Below are 14,493 nucleotides of genomic sequence, written 5' to 3' on the forward strand. Positions count from 1 at the left end.
AGACTAGAGCTGCAGTGGGGCCAGGGAGGGGTAGAGAGCTGACCCATCTTACCAGTAAGGGAGCACTGTTCACGTGTTGCAGAAAACATCAGTGACGTGTCTTTTATAGCGCTGAAGAATTGTCTCCTGTTCCTTACTGTTCGTGCAACACAGGGATGTGAAGTTTCACACAGTACTGCGCAGCCGAGGCGTGGAAGTTGCCTTCGACACAACACATGTCTAAACAAGGAAATTAACTGCGAAGTGATCGCAGGGCAAAATGTAAGGAAGACAAAACAAGCGGCCGCAAAACTGGAAGTGATCGCGATCGCACATCAAAGCGGCCGCGTAAGTGAAATCCAATGGTGTGCAGGCTGCCAAATGGTGGGGGATCTGGAAGTGCAAACGAGTGCTTTCAGGCTGCCAAATGGTGCGCGCGCCCGGCGCACATGCACTGTATTTGGAGGCCTGAAAGCACTCGTTTGCACTTCCAGATCCCCCATTTACAATAGCTCTCGCGAGAGCAGCGCTAAAGCGCTGTCTCAAGCGAGACCTAAAAACGAGGAGAAATGAAAGTATTTCTCCTCGTTGCACCACTCTACGCCTCCCCTGGGGACACGTAGGAGTCCGATGCATTCCCTGCAGCCGTGCGTCAACGCAGGCACCCTTGCGCCGTGATGGTGCATTCCTGTCCTTCTCCCCCGAGCCAGCACACAAACAGCAGCCGTGCGCCAATGCAGACACCCTTCGCTGTGATGGTGCATTCCTGTCCTTCTCCCCTGGGCCAGCGCATAAACAGCAGCCGTGTGCCAACGCAGACACCCTTGCGCCGTGATGGTGCAGTCCTGTCCTTCTCCCCTGCGCCAGCGTACAAAGAACAGCCGGGCACCAACGCAGACAACCTTGCGCCGTGATGGTGCATTCCTGTCCTTCTCCCCTGCACCAGCGCACAAAGAAGTGCCAGGCACCAACGCAGGCACCCTTGCGCCGTGATGGTGCATTCCTGTCCTTCTCCCCTGCACCAGCGCACAAAGAAGAGCCGGGCACCAACACAGGCACCCTTGCGCCGTGATGGTGCAGTCCTGTCCTTCTCCCCTGCGCCAGCGCACAAACAGCAGCCGTGCACCAACGCAGACACCCTTGCGCCATGATGGTGCAGTCCTGTCCTTCTCCCCTGCACCAGCACACAAACAGCAGCCGTGCGCCAACGCAGGCACCCTTGCGCCGTGATGGTGCATTCCTGTCCTTGGTCAAACGGAAAGGGTATACAGTTCCTCTGTTCATAGAGGAGAGAGTGAAGGGTAATCTCCTCAGAATTAGACTAAGTGGGGAGTGGTGTTCAATAAGCCCAAAGGGTATAGGACTGTGTGGGGTGGGGGAACCCACATTGGTGGAACTAAAACCCTCACACACCCAGCAAGCTAGGTGTCATGCTTCATCATCTGGGTTTTGCTCCTCGTCGGGTCGGCGCTGCAATTCCCGACGGGCACCCAGAGATGGGGCTCTTTGGCGGAGATCTTTTGTTCCTTGCCGAGGGTGAGTGCAGGTGAGGGCCAGGGAGGTGTAGACGTTAAGTGTGTGTGGTTAAAAAGGGTCGGTTAGTCTGGATAATTGATTTTATTTGGTCAGTAAACCACCCTGTTAAAATGAAAAGAGAGGTGGTAGTCTTGACTAGATGGGTCAGGGACTACTCTACTCTACTCTGGCGGTCGACATGTTTCATGCCTTCAAGGTCAGGAGGATCCAACGGCAATTCATCAGGACCAGTGATTAAAACTATCTACAACTATGTGAGGGTGTGGTACTAATTATTAACAGTGATAAGGACTACCCTAAGTAAGTGTCGGAATAACTAGACTCTTACTTTCTGGACCGGCCTAAAGTATTAGAAAGTGCCGCTCCAGTCGGTACTTGGCGAGCCTCTTGGGGATGCGAACTTGCAGTTGAGTCGCCCAAGGGTGGTGTAAAGACCTACCCTGCTCCGCCGAAACCTGTCCTTCTCATCTGTTCCAGCGCACAAACAGCATCTGTGCGCCAACGCAGGCACCCTTGCGCCGTGATGGTGCATTCCTGTCCTTCTCCTCTGCGCCAGCGCACAAAGAGCAGCCGTGCGCCAACGCAGACACCCTTGTGCCGTGATGGTGCATTCCTGTCCTTCTCCCCTGCGCCAGCGCACAAACAGCAGCCGTGCACCAACGCAGACACCCTTGCGCCATGATGGTGCAGTCCTGTCCTTCTCCCCTGCACCAGCGCACAAACAGCAGCCGTGCGCCAATGCAGGCACCCTTGCACCGTGATGGTGCTTTCCTGTCCTTCTCACCTGTGCCAGCGCACAAAAAGCAGCAGTGCGCCAACGCAGGCACCCTTGCGCCGTGATGGTGCATTCCTGTCCTTCTCCCTGTGCCAGCGCACAAACAGCAGCCATGCGCCAACGCAGACACCTTTGCGCCGTGATGGTGCATTCTTGTCCTTCTCCCCTGCGCCAGCGCACAAACAGCAGCCGTACGCCAACGCAGACACCCTTGCGCCGTGATGGTGCATTCCTGTCCTTCTCCCCTGTGCCAGCGCACAAACAGCAGCCGTGCGCCAACGCAGGCACCCTTGCGCCGTGATGGTGCATTTCTGTCCTTCTACCCTGCGCCAGCACACAAACAGCAGCCGTGCGCCAACGCAGACACCCTTGCGCCGTGATGGTGCATTCCTGTCCTTCTCCCCTGCGCCAGCACACAAACAGCAGCCGTGCACCAACGCAGGCACCCTTGCGCCGTGATGGTGCATTCTTGTCCTTCTCCCCTGCGCCAGCGCACAAACAGCAGCCGTACGCCAACGCAGGCACCCTTGCGTCATGTTGCAAGGGTGCCTGCGTTGTGGGTTGATTGTTTTTGTGCTGGAAGGGGCACCGTCCTGCACAACAACAATCATTAATGACATTTTCCTCTTTCTGTGTGTGCTGCAGAAGGCAGCCCTCATAGAAAGAGAAAAAAACGAGGAGAAATGAAAGTATTTCTCCTCGTTGCACCACTCTACGCCTCCCCTGGGGACACGTAGGAGTCCGATGCATTCCCAGGTATACGATTCCTCGTAAATCTGGGAATGCTTCAGATTCCATCTGCGTTGCGTGGAAACGCCCACCGCAACACCCATGGAACGCCCCTTTCACGCAGTCTTCTACCTGAAAGGGGCACATGGAACCAGAATCTTCTAAATTCTTTCTCCTTATTGTTTTCCAGCAGATACTGCCTCTCTCCTTGTACCAAACTCCCTGAGAAATTTGAATATGATGAAATGACCCATTTCAGGATTTTAAGTGTGTTTGAAAAATGGGCTGATCTGACGGCCCAACGCTTTTGCCGTGCTGTTATGTATTCTTTCCAGGATTGGTGGCATATTCCACTTCCAGAGATTGTTTTGCTGCCATTTTGGTAGTCCTTCTGTCATTTGATATTGTTTTGTAATCCACCTAATATTTCTGTTCTTGGTGCATTTAATTGTTTATTTCCGAACACGCCTGATGCGATGATCTTCTAGCTGAAGTGTATTTAATAAAGAATTAAGCAAAATATTGAAGTGTCAATGTTTAGTATAAATTAGGGAGACCTGTGGTTATTTAAATGTATTTAAAGTTAATATTCCAAATTTGCTTGCTCTTCATGTTGTTTCACCCACAGGTAACTCACTGGAAATGTCCTGCTTTTCTCCATCGACAGCTCTTTCAGGCATTGTGGACCCTGGCTGTGCCCCTACATAAGAACCCCTCAGGTGAAAATAGTAGCATACAATGGGGACCAGCAGGCGCCCCCCAAAGCAGACGCTTAAGAATAGGCAACTGCAGTATTGGCCCAGTCTTGAGCGCCGACCTCTGACTTGATGGTCGTTAAACAACATACTTTGGAATCTATCCTGAATCTGCTGATTTTCGTTTAATGTTCTGCAGATTTGTGGAGCGCACTAATCACCCATGAGGGTCTCCAGGCGCTTGATCCAAAGTGCATGCCAAGGCTGCTAAAAACATCATCAAGTCAAATTGTTCTTCTTACTCTTCCCAATGAAACGGTGCAAAGGACCAAATGGCCAAATGCCACGTCGCACTCCTCCTCCAACACTGTGGTGGGCGAGGATCTAAAATCAACAGACAAATTAAGGGGCTTTGGATTTGACATTTACAAGAAACAAGAGGAAGAGTTGAATCAACAACATCATGAATTATGTCTTGGAGAAGAAAGGAATGTGAAATGTACTGGTGACATAAACATGAAACAAATTGGGAACTGCATGAAGAGTAAGTTATACATGTGAGTAGGTGAGCGACGTCTATTGTCAACACTGGCTTTTGAGAGGGGGATATTCACCGGGCCACCTTAGAAAAAGATGGATGAACCAACCTGTAGCAAAGTGCATTTATTGACATGGTTAGCCCCCACTTTTTGCCTGATGCCTGATGTGATTTCGAGCTGTAAGTTCCCTGGGTCCCTGCTCACCAGGTTCCCAGTGCTGCATCTCTATCCCAAAATGGCACCACGATTGGCACAACTTCAGCCACCCCTGTAAGTCTCTAGTAAATGTTACCCCTGGTACCTGTTGTGTCTCTGGTTCCCACAAAGTATACACGATGCAGGTAAGGAGTTGCGATATCTTTGTTTACTTCTTGTCATGAGCTGCTCATGCACACATCTCATCCTTTTCCCGTCCCTCTACAATGCCCATCCCCACACCCCTGACCGGATGTGGTGTCCGGTTCCCTTGTGTCCCCACTGTCTATTGCAGGGTCCTAGTGCCCTTCCCCAGGTCACTACATCTCCCCCTTTTGTCACAAAGAAATAACGAGAAGTTTGAAACACAGAGATGTGTAGATAGAGATAGACGCAAGTCTGCCAGGGCACATGCCGTTGTGCTTCCGATCATTGCATTTCTTCTATTGGTCTTTTAGGCCGTCTGCATGGTTTTCTTGGGCCGGCCTCCATCTGTTGCTCTTCTTGGGCCGGCCTCCATCTGTTGCTCTTCTTGGGCCGGCCTCCGTCCGCATGGTCTTCTTGGGCCGGCCTCCATCTGTTGCTCTTCTGCTGGTCCCTCTCCATTGTGTGTTTCCTTTCTGTTACGCTCCGACCCTTCTCGTTCTGCTGTTTCCTCATCTTGGGCTTCTTCATTCTTCTCCTTCAGTCCTTTGAAGTGTGAGCTGTTCCGTGTTATCCTCTGGTGTTCTGACTCTGCCGTGATCATTGGGCCTTTCACTTTTGTTACTGTTGGCGGGTATTTAGAGAACAAGCTGTCTGATTTCCTTTGTTGTCTTTGATGCACTACCATTGTGTCCCCTTCCTTTAGGTGTGACGGGATAGCGTATCGCCTAGCATCTGCGTACTTTTTCATTTTTTTCTTCGCCTCTCTGTCTTTTGCTGCAATGCTGCTGTGTTCTGGTGCCATAGTTGTTTCTACTTGTGGCAGCCTCGTCCTGCTTGTTCTTCCCAGTACTAGCTCTGCCGGGCATCTTCCTGTGGAGCTATGGGGCGTGTTTCTGTAGTCACAGAGCATCTGGCACAGAGCATGGCCAAGTGATATCTGCGCCAGCTTCGCTGTTTGAACTGCCTTTTTGATGTTCCCCATGAACCTCTCCACCATTCCATTCGCTTGAGGCCACAGCGGAGTTATCTTCCTGTTGTTTATCCCTAGGTAGGCCATGAATCTGCAGAATTCTTCTCCTGAGAATGGAGGACCATTGTCTGTTTTCAACGTTTCGGGTGAGCCCCAGGCTGCAAATATGTCATCTAGTATCGGTAAGGTTGCTGTTGCTGATGTTGATGAGACATGGCGCACTACAGGAAATCGCGAGTAGTCATCAATGACCACAAACAGTTAGTTGCCTGTGTCCAGCGGCCCAAAGAAATCAGCTGCTAATGTTGTCCACACTGCTCTTGGAAGTTCTGACATTTGTAGTGGTTCCTGCTTGGCTGGTGATCCTGTCACTTGACAGAGGTGGCATGTCTTGATCTGCCGGGTTGTGATCTTTCCCTGGCTTGTGCACAATTGTGAAGTCTTAGTCCATCAGCCTTATGCCCCAGCGCTCAATCCTGGGCGGCATTTTGGCTGACGGGCTGCCATAGATCGTTACCAGCGCCGGGTGGTCAGTTATGATGGTGAATGACTTCCCGTAGATGAACATGTGATAGTGTTCACACGCCCATACCACTGCTAGGCTTTCTTTTCCGGTTGCGAGTATGACTTCTCAATGTCTGTTAAGCTTTTGCTTGCATATGCGACAATTTTTTTCAGTGACTCTCTCCGTGGCAGATGCTGCGCTAGTATTGCTCCTAGTCCTACTGGGCTGGCATCGACAGTCAGTTCAGTGCATAGTAGGGGGTCAAAGTAAGGAGATGTTCCACAGTCATCACTGCCTGTGTCAAGGCCGTCGATTCTCCACAGAGGCAGAAGAAGCTTATTCCCAATTCCTTCCTCTCAGAACACACTGCGTTAAGCAGCTGCTCTAAGCAGGGGGAAAGGGGAGTGGACAGAGAAGAGAAAGACACTTGAGCTGGACCTGAATTCCCTTGTCTTCTGTTTTCCTGTCTTCTGGGATTCCTAATGCACATAAGGGGAAAGAAGCATTCAAATACACATAACAGTTCTGCTCATTACTAATCTAATCACTTGTTGTCTATCCTACCAGGTATGGCTGGAGTATAGGCTCCTCTTCTGTATTGAGGTCTCTCAGTTCCTACTGGCCTGGAACTGCAGCTTCCTATCACACATGGAAGACACTACATTAGTATCACAACACTACTTTCTACCTTTCTTCTACTAACTGGGAAATGGACGTCTCCTACCTAACTGGTAGCTAGACCTATCTCATGTGGTTCTCATCAAAGGTTCAGGATATTTGTCTAATTGAATGAAGTCTCTCACAAAGTCTCTCTTCCTGAAGTCTGGTACAGTTCACGTTGAAATAGTGAAGATAAATGGCTTCGGGGAGGTACACGCAAGAAGGATCAAGGAAGGATAGAATGGAAGGAAAGGAAAGGGAAGAACGCTAGGAAGGAAGGGTACAGAGGCAAACGCGCTTCTCCAAAGTTGCAGTCTCCTTAGTGCTGTAGCAGGATAAATTCTTGGCTTACTTGACTGTGAAGGTTCTCGGGCTCACCAGCTTAGTACTCTCGAAACTCCTGGAAGGCTGCAACAACTGGCCTCTCACATTGCGAATTAGTAATGTCCCAAATATGAATTGGACACTTGAACACCGCACACTTGAATGGGAAATAATTCCCTCTGTGAAATTATATCTTTGAATAAGCGCCGCTTCCACTAATTGCTTAAAAGGAAGCGCGCTTCGAATTCGGACTTCTCTACCTCAGGTTCAAATTGAAGTGCGCAGTAGAGCGCGCTCGCGAGCCGCATCATTCCGAAAAGCCTTCAAGACTAGAACGTCACTTTCGGAGGCTCTGATGCTTTGTGGGCAATGCGGCGGCCATCTTGAAATGGTCTTTTTCACCGGGTTAACATTAAACCAATAATTTACAGTAGCAGGTTTAATTACTACTCTATGTCTTTTGGGATAACACTGCCCTATGGTAAGGGCACTCACCAGGTTCCTGACAGTACCCCCTCTCAATGACCGATTTATCGGTCTAGGTTTGAGAGGATTTTGCAAATGAAAGCGTTTAATTAATTGGGAAGCATGCACGTTTAAGGCCGGTTCCCAAGATCTCTCTTCAGGTCCATACCCCTTCCAGTCCACCAAATAATATAGTTTCCCTCGAATCCTTCTTGAATCTAAGATTTCTTTGACTTCATATTCTGTTTGTCCTTTGATTCTCACTGGAGGGGGAGGGGTACCCTTGCGAAGATGGGAGACTGCTGGCTTAAGGAGGGATACATGGAATACACAGTGAATCTTTAATTGTGAGGGCAATTTTCGCTTAACTGTCACTGGCCCTAACACCTGTTCTATTGGGAAGGGACCAATATAACAGGGTTGAAATTTTCTATTCCCCTTCAATCGCAGGTGACGAGAGGATAACCACACTGAATCTCCCACCTGATACTGAGGGGCCTTCTTTCTGTGTTTATCTGCTTGTCGCTTATAACTCTCCTTAGCCTTTAGAATATTGAACTCTGCAGATTTGTGAGCTCGGGATAGTTCTTTCAAATACTGATCAGCTGCAGGAACCCCAAACTCTTCTCCACAACTGAAGGGATTCGGATGTCTTCCAAAATTGAGGTAAAATGGAGTGAACCCAGTGGAGACATTCTTCGCATTGTTGTGAGCGAATTCTGCCATCCACAGCAGGTCTGACCACTCACCATCCCGAGCCAAAAGGAACAGGCGAAGGTATTGTTCCAACTCTTGATTTACTTGTTCCGTTTGACCATCTGTCTCGGGATGATAACTGGTAGAATGCCTGACTTCTACCCCTAATCCCAGCATGAAGGCCTTCCAGAATTGAGAGACAAACTGAGGGCCCCTGTCAGAAATCAAGATCTTAGGCACGCCATGAATCTTAACTATGTGTTCACTGAAAAGTTTGGCTATTTCTCTAGCTGTGGGAACCCCTTTTATAGGAATGAAGTGACTCATTTTAGTAAAGGTGTCCACTACAACTAAAACGGTATCATAACCCCTGATTACTGGAAGGTCTACAATTAAATCTAATGTGACTGTGTGCCAGGGTTCTGTGGGAGTAGGTAGGGGTTGTAAAAATCCTTGGGGCGCTTGCCTACTGGTTTTCCCTCGAGCACAGATGTCACAAGATTCCACATAACGTTTTACATGAGCTTTCATATCTGGCCACCAGAAGTATCGTTGGACTAAGTCAAGAGTCTTGACCATGCCTTTATGCCCTGCTAATGGTTGATCATGACAGTCTTTCAAAGCTTGTTCTTGGATTGCTCTGGTTGGCAAATATAACGCACCTCGATGGTAAGGCAAAGAGTTGACAATCTCTCGGTCTGTTTCTTGATTTGCCCATTCTGACATTTCCTCAATAGTCATTTGTCTTCCAATTTCTTCCTTATAGTTCGTGAAACTAAGAGTGCATACAATCTTGGATTCAGGAATAATTGGGTGTGGTTCCACCGGATGTGCTGTGGCCTCTGTTTGAATTCGGGACAGAGCATCCGCTTTGCCATTCTTACTGCCTGGGCGATAAGTAATCACGAAATCAAAGTCGGCAAAGTAAAGGGACCAACGTAGTTGATGGGGAGTCAAGGTTCTGGCTGATTTCAAAAACTGAAGGTTTTTATGATCCGTGAAAACTGTGACCGTATGCTGGGCTCCTAATAAATAATGCCTCCATTCCACAAAAGCATCCTTTACTGCTAGCAGTTCTTTCTCCGCAATAGTGTAATTCTGCTCTGCTGCATTCAACTTTCTAGACCTGAAAGCTACTGGATGTAGTTGTCCCGTAGATCGGTGTCGCTGAGACAGGATTCCACCTATGGCTTGGTCTGAGGCATCCGCTTCAACAAAGAAAGGTTCAGAAGGATCTGCATGAAGGAGAATTGGGGCCGATGTAAAACTGGTCTTGAGATAGACAAAGGCCTGTTCAGCCTCTATTGTCCATTGAAATTTTCCCCCTTTTTTTAACAATCTTGTGATGGGGAGAATCTTTTGAGAAAAACCTTGAATGAATCGACGATAAAAATTGGCAAACCCCAAAAATCGCTGTACCTCCTTGACATCTGTGGGGGATGGCCATTCGACCACAGCCTGCACCTTCCTTGTGTCCATGGTGATTCCGTCTGGTGACAGTACAAACCCCAAAAACTCTACAGTGCGAACACTGAACGCACACTTCTCTAATTTTACATAGAGCTGATGTTGTCGAAGTCTTTCGAGGACCGACTTCACATGCCTCACATGTTCTTGTGGGTTCTTAGAAAAAATCAAAATGTCGTCCAAATAGATCACCGCTACCTTATCCAACAAATCTCCCATGGCATCATTAATAAAATGTTGAAAGGCTGCGGGAGCATTACACAGCCCGAAGGGCATCACCTGATATTCGAAGAGCCCGTACTTGGTTCTGAAGGCAGTCTTCCACTCATGACCCTCCTTCATTCGGATAAGATGGTAAGCTCCCCGAAGATCTAATTTCGTGAATATCTGAGCCTCTTTGATCTGATCCAAAAGGACGGAAATCAAAGGTAACGGATAGCGGTTTTTAATCGTTGCTCTGTTGATTGCTCGATAATCGATGCAAGTCCTCATAGACCCTTCTTTCTTTGGAATGAAAAACAATGAAGAGGAGACCGGAGACTGGGATGGTCTAATGAACCCGTTAGCTAAGTAACGATCCAAATAATCCTTCAAATACAGGTTCTCGGCCTCCGTTAATGCGTAAATCCGACTTCAGGGCAAAACGGCCCCGGGTTCAAGGTCAATGGCGCAATCATAAGAGCGATGGGGAGGCAATCGTTCCGCTTCACATTCACTGAACACATCTCCAAATTCCTTGTATTCATCCGGAACAAGTATAGACTCGACATCCCCAATGGAATCTCCCCCGTAAGACAACAAGGTGGCTGTAGAAGGTTCTAGATTCTTCTCGTCTGAAGAGAAACAATGTTCAGAACAAAACAAGGAAGTCATCTCAACAGTCCGATTCTCCCAGTCAATAGTTGGATTGTGTGTGGTAAGCCACGGAATACCCAGAATGATCTGAAACTGTGGGGCATCAATCAGGTTAAACTGAAGATATTCTCAATGTCCATTTGATTGGACCAATTCTAACAACTCAGTGTGATTGGTGATGGGACCCGATGAAAGATTGGTCCCATCTACGGCTCGAACCAACTCCTTCTTTTCCTTTAACATCGCTTGGATTCCCATCCTCTTCGCGTACTTGATGTCACAGAAGTTCCCAGTAGCTCCGGAGTCAATCATGATGGCTACTCCTGTGATTTCTTGTTCACGGAACTTCAACGTCATCTGTAGGATCAAATGTGGTGCTTGAGTTTGAAGGGTGTTCATTATACAATGAGATTCTGGAACCTTCTTCTCACATTTCGCCATCTGAGCGGCTCCTCCTACAGATGGTTTTGAGAGTTTCCCGACACAACAGGTTTAGGTCTCTTTGGGCACTCTTTCACGAAATGTCCTGCTGCTCCACAGTACATACATAACTTCTTTGCTCTCCTCGACTCCTTTTCTTCTTTACTTAAGGGACCCCTCACCGTTCCTATCTGCATTGGTTCACTCTCTGATGTGGATCCATTAGTTTTACTCCCTTCAACTCTAGGTCTATCAAAACGTGAAAAATTCCATTTAAAATCTCTAGACTTCTTTTCTCCTTTTCTCTCCGCACAGCGAAAATCGATTTCTAACACTAAATCTACTAATTCTGTAAAATCAGTAGGTCGGTTTGGAATCTGTGCAAGCGTGTCCTTTATCTCATCCCGTAAGCCTCTATAAAACAGTGCAGCCCTATTCTCTGGTGGCCAATTAGTTTCCACTAACAGTTTGTTAAATTGCGTTAAGTACGTGAGGAGATCTTTGGATCCCTGACGCAGTTCCAAAAGTTCATTGTCAGTGGCCTGGGAAATTCTTCTCCTGTCAAAAATACGAAGAAACTCAGTCTTGAAGTGATCAAAATCATATAAAAAAGGATCATCTCGGGAAACCAGAGGCATAGCCCAATTGGCGGCATCCCCACTAAGATGAGACAAAATGAAAGCCACCCGGGATTGAGCGTCTGGAAATAGGGTTGAGCGACACATGAAATGAAGGGAACATTGTGTGAGGAACAATTGGGCCTTTTGAGGATCCCCGCTAAACCTTTCGGGTGGTGCTAAAGGAATAAGGGGGGAAACCGAATGAACAACTTGGGCCACTGTTCGGGGGTTAGTTTCTGGCAAGGAACCCTTTAAATCTGCTACGGAAGGAGGAGAGTCTGAGGACATCATCTCACTAACTCTTTGGGATAGCATCATTGTTTCCTGCCGTGAAGCTACCATTTCTTGTTTAAGACTCTTATTCTCAGCGCTAAGATGTCCCACATCCCGCTGAATTCTCTCTAACATGTCCCCTAACGCCTTCAAACTAAAACCCTCTGCCATTCTGCCTGGGTGGAGTTAAGTCGTGGGCACTTCAATCTGTCAAGGCCGTCGATTCTCCACAGAGGCAGAAGAAGCTTATTCCCAATTCCTTCCTCTCAGAACACACTGCGTTAAGCAGCTGCTCTAAGCAGGGGGAAAGGGGAGTGGACAGAGAAGAGAAAGACACTCGAGCTGGACCTGAATTCCCTTGTCTTCTGTTTTCCTGTCTTCTGGGATTCCTAATGCACATAAGGGGAAAGAAGCATTCAAATACACATAACAGTTCTGCTCATTACTAATCTAATCACTTCTTGTCTATCCTACCAGGTATGGCTGGAGTATAGGCTCCTCTTCTGTATTGAGGTCTCTCAGTTCCTACTGGCCTGGAACTGCAGCTTCCTATCACACATGGAAGACACTACATTAGTATCACAACACTACTTTCTACCTTTCTTCTACTAACTGGGAAATGGACGTCTCCTACCTAACTGGTAGCTAGACCTATCTCATATGGTTCTCATCAAAGGTTCAGGATATTTGTCTAATTGAACGAAGTCTCTCACAAAGTCTCTCTTCCTGAAGTCTGGTACAGTTCACGTTGAAATAGTGAAGATAAATGGCTTCGGGGAGGTACGCGCAAGAAGGATCAAGGAAGGATAGAATGGAAGGAAAGGAAAGGGAAGAACGCTAGGAAGGAAGGGTACAGAGGCAAACGCTCTTCTCCAAAGTTGCAGTCTCCTTAGCGCTGTAGCAGGATAAATTCTTGGCTTACTTGACTGTGAAGGTTCTCGGGCTCACCAGCTTAGTACTCTCGAAACTCCTGGAAGGCTGCAACAACTGGCCTCTCACATTGCGAATTAGTAATGTCCCAAATATGAATTGGACACTTGAACACCGCACACTTGAATGGGAAATAATTCCCTCTGTGAAATTATATCTTTGAATAAGCGCCGCTTCCACTAATTGCTTAAAAGGAAGCGCGCTTCGAATTTGGACTTCTCTACCTCAGGTTCAAATTGAAGTGCGCAGTTGAGCGCGCTCGCGAGCCGCATCATTCCGAAAAGCCTTCAAGACTAGAACGTCACTTTCGGAGGCTCTGATGCTTTGTGGGCAACGCGGCGGCCATCTTGAAATGGTCTTTTTCACCGGGTTAACATTAAACCAATAATTTACAGTAGCAGGTTTAATTACTACTCTATGTCTTTTGGGATAACACTGCCCTATGGTAAGGGCACTCACCAGGTTCCTGACAGCCTGTCTGATTTCCTCGAATGCCTTGTTGCATTCCTGAGACCAGATGAACTTCTGTTCTTGTTTGGTCAGTTCTCTTAGCGGTGTGCTCACCGTGGCTAAGTCCTGTATATATCGAGCACATTAGCTGGCAAGTCCTAGAAACAAACTTACTTCTGCGACATCCGTCGGAGAATTTGCGTTCTTCAGTGTTTCTACTTTGCTGGGGTCTGGCCTCATCCCTTGCTTGGAGAACATGTGTCAGAAAAACATCAATTCCCCTCTCCCCAGCTCGCATTTGTCTCCATTCAGTGTTAGGCCCGCTTGCTCCAGTTGTGAGCACACTTGACGCAAAGCTGTGTCATGTTCTTTATCTGTTTTCCCAAATACCAAGATGTCATCACTATAGTTTAGGCTGTTCCGTACCAGCCCTATCACCTGCCTTATTGTCTCCTGGAATATCTCCGCTGCCGATGAGATTCCGAAGCTCAGTCGCTTGTATCTAAACAGACCCAGGTGTGTGGAGAATGTCGTGATGTACCTGGACTGGTGATCTAGTTCTAATTGATGGTACCCTTTGCACAAGTCCAGCTTTGAGAATCGGCAGGCCCCAGTGAGACAGCTGATCATGTCGTTTAGGTGTGGCTCCGAGTGACGTTCCCTTGAAATTGCGGTGTTTGGGATCCTCATGTCTACACAGATGCGGATCTTTGAGGTGTTCCACTTTGGAACTGCCACATTCGGAGACACGAAAGGCGTTGGCCCTTCAGCAGGTTCAATTATGTCTTGTGCCAGTAGGCTGGTTATTTCCTCTTCAACTTGTGGTTTTAGGTGGATTGGTACTGGTCTATGATGTTGGGCCACCGGCTTAATTGCTTCATTGATATGTAATGTTATCTGTTTTCCTTTCAGTTTACCGAGACCTTTCAGTATAGCTGGGTATTCTTGTAGGATGTTCTCCGTTTCTGACATGTGGTACGTCATTGCTAGTAGCCCCATCACCTGCGCCGTCACATTGCTTAGCAGGCATGGTGCTGGGATGTCACCCTTGAGCACGTTTATTTCTCTTGGTAGGACCTGCCCTCGTATGTTAAAGTTTCCGTAAATGTTCCCATATTTTCTACTGGGTTTTTGGAGCCCCATGTGAACACATCCTCGGTCGATGGTGATAGCTGTTGTTTTACTTCAATTTTCTTGTATTCTGACATGCACACGATGTTGCATGTCGCTCCACTGTCAAGCACAAACTTAGCTTGGTGGCTC

Source organism: Triturus cristatus, chromosome 5_1 (genome assembly GCF_964204655.1).
Source record: "Triturus cristatus chromosome 5_1, aTriCri1.1, whole genome shotgun sequence".
Classification (NCBI taxonomy): Eukaryota; Metazoa; Chordata; class Amphibia; order Caudata; family Salamandridae; genus Triturus; species Triturus cristatus.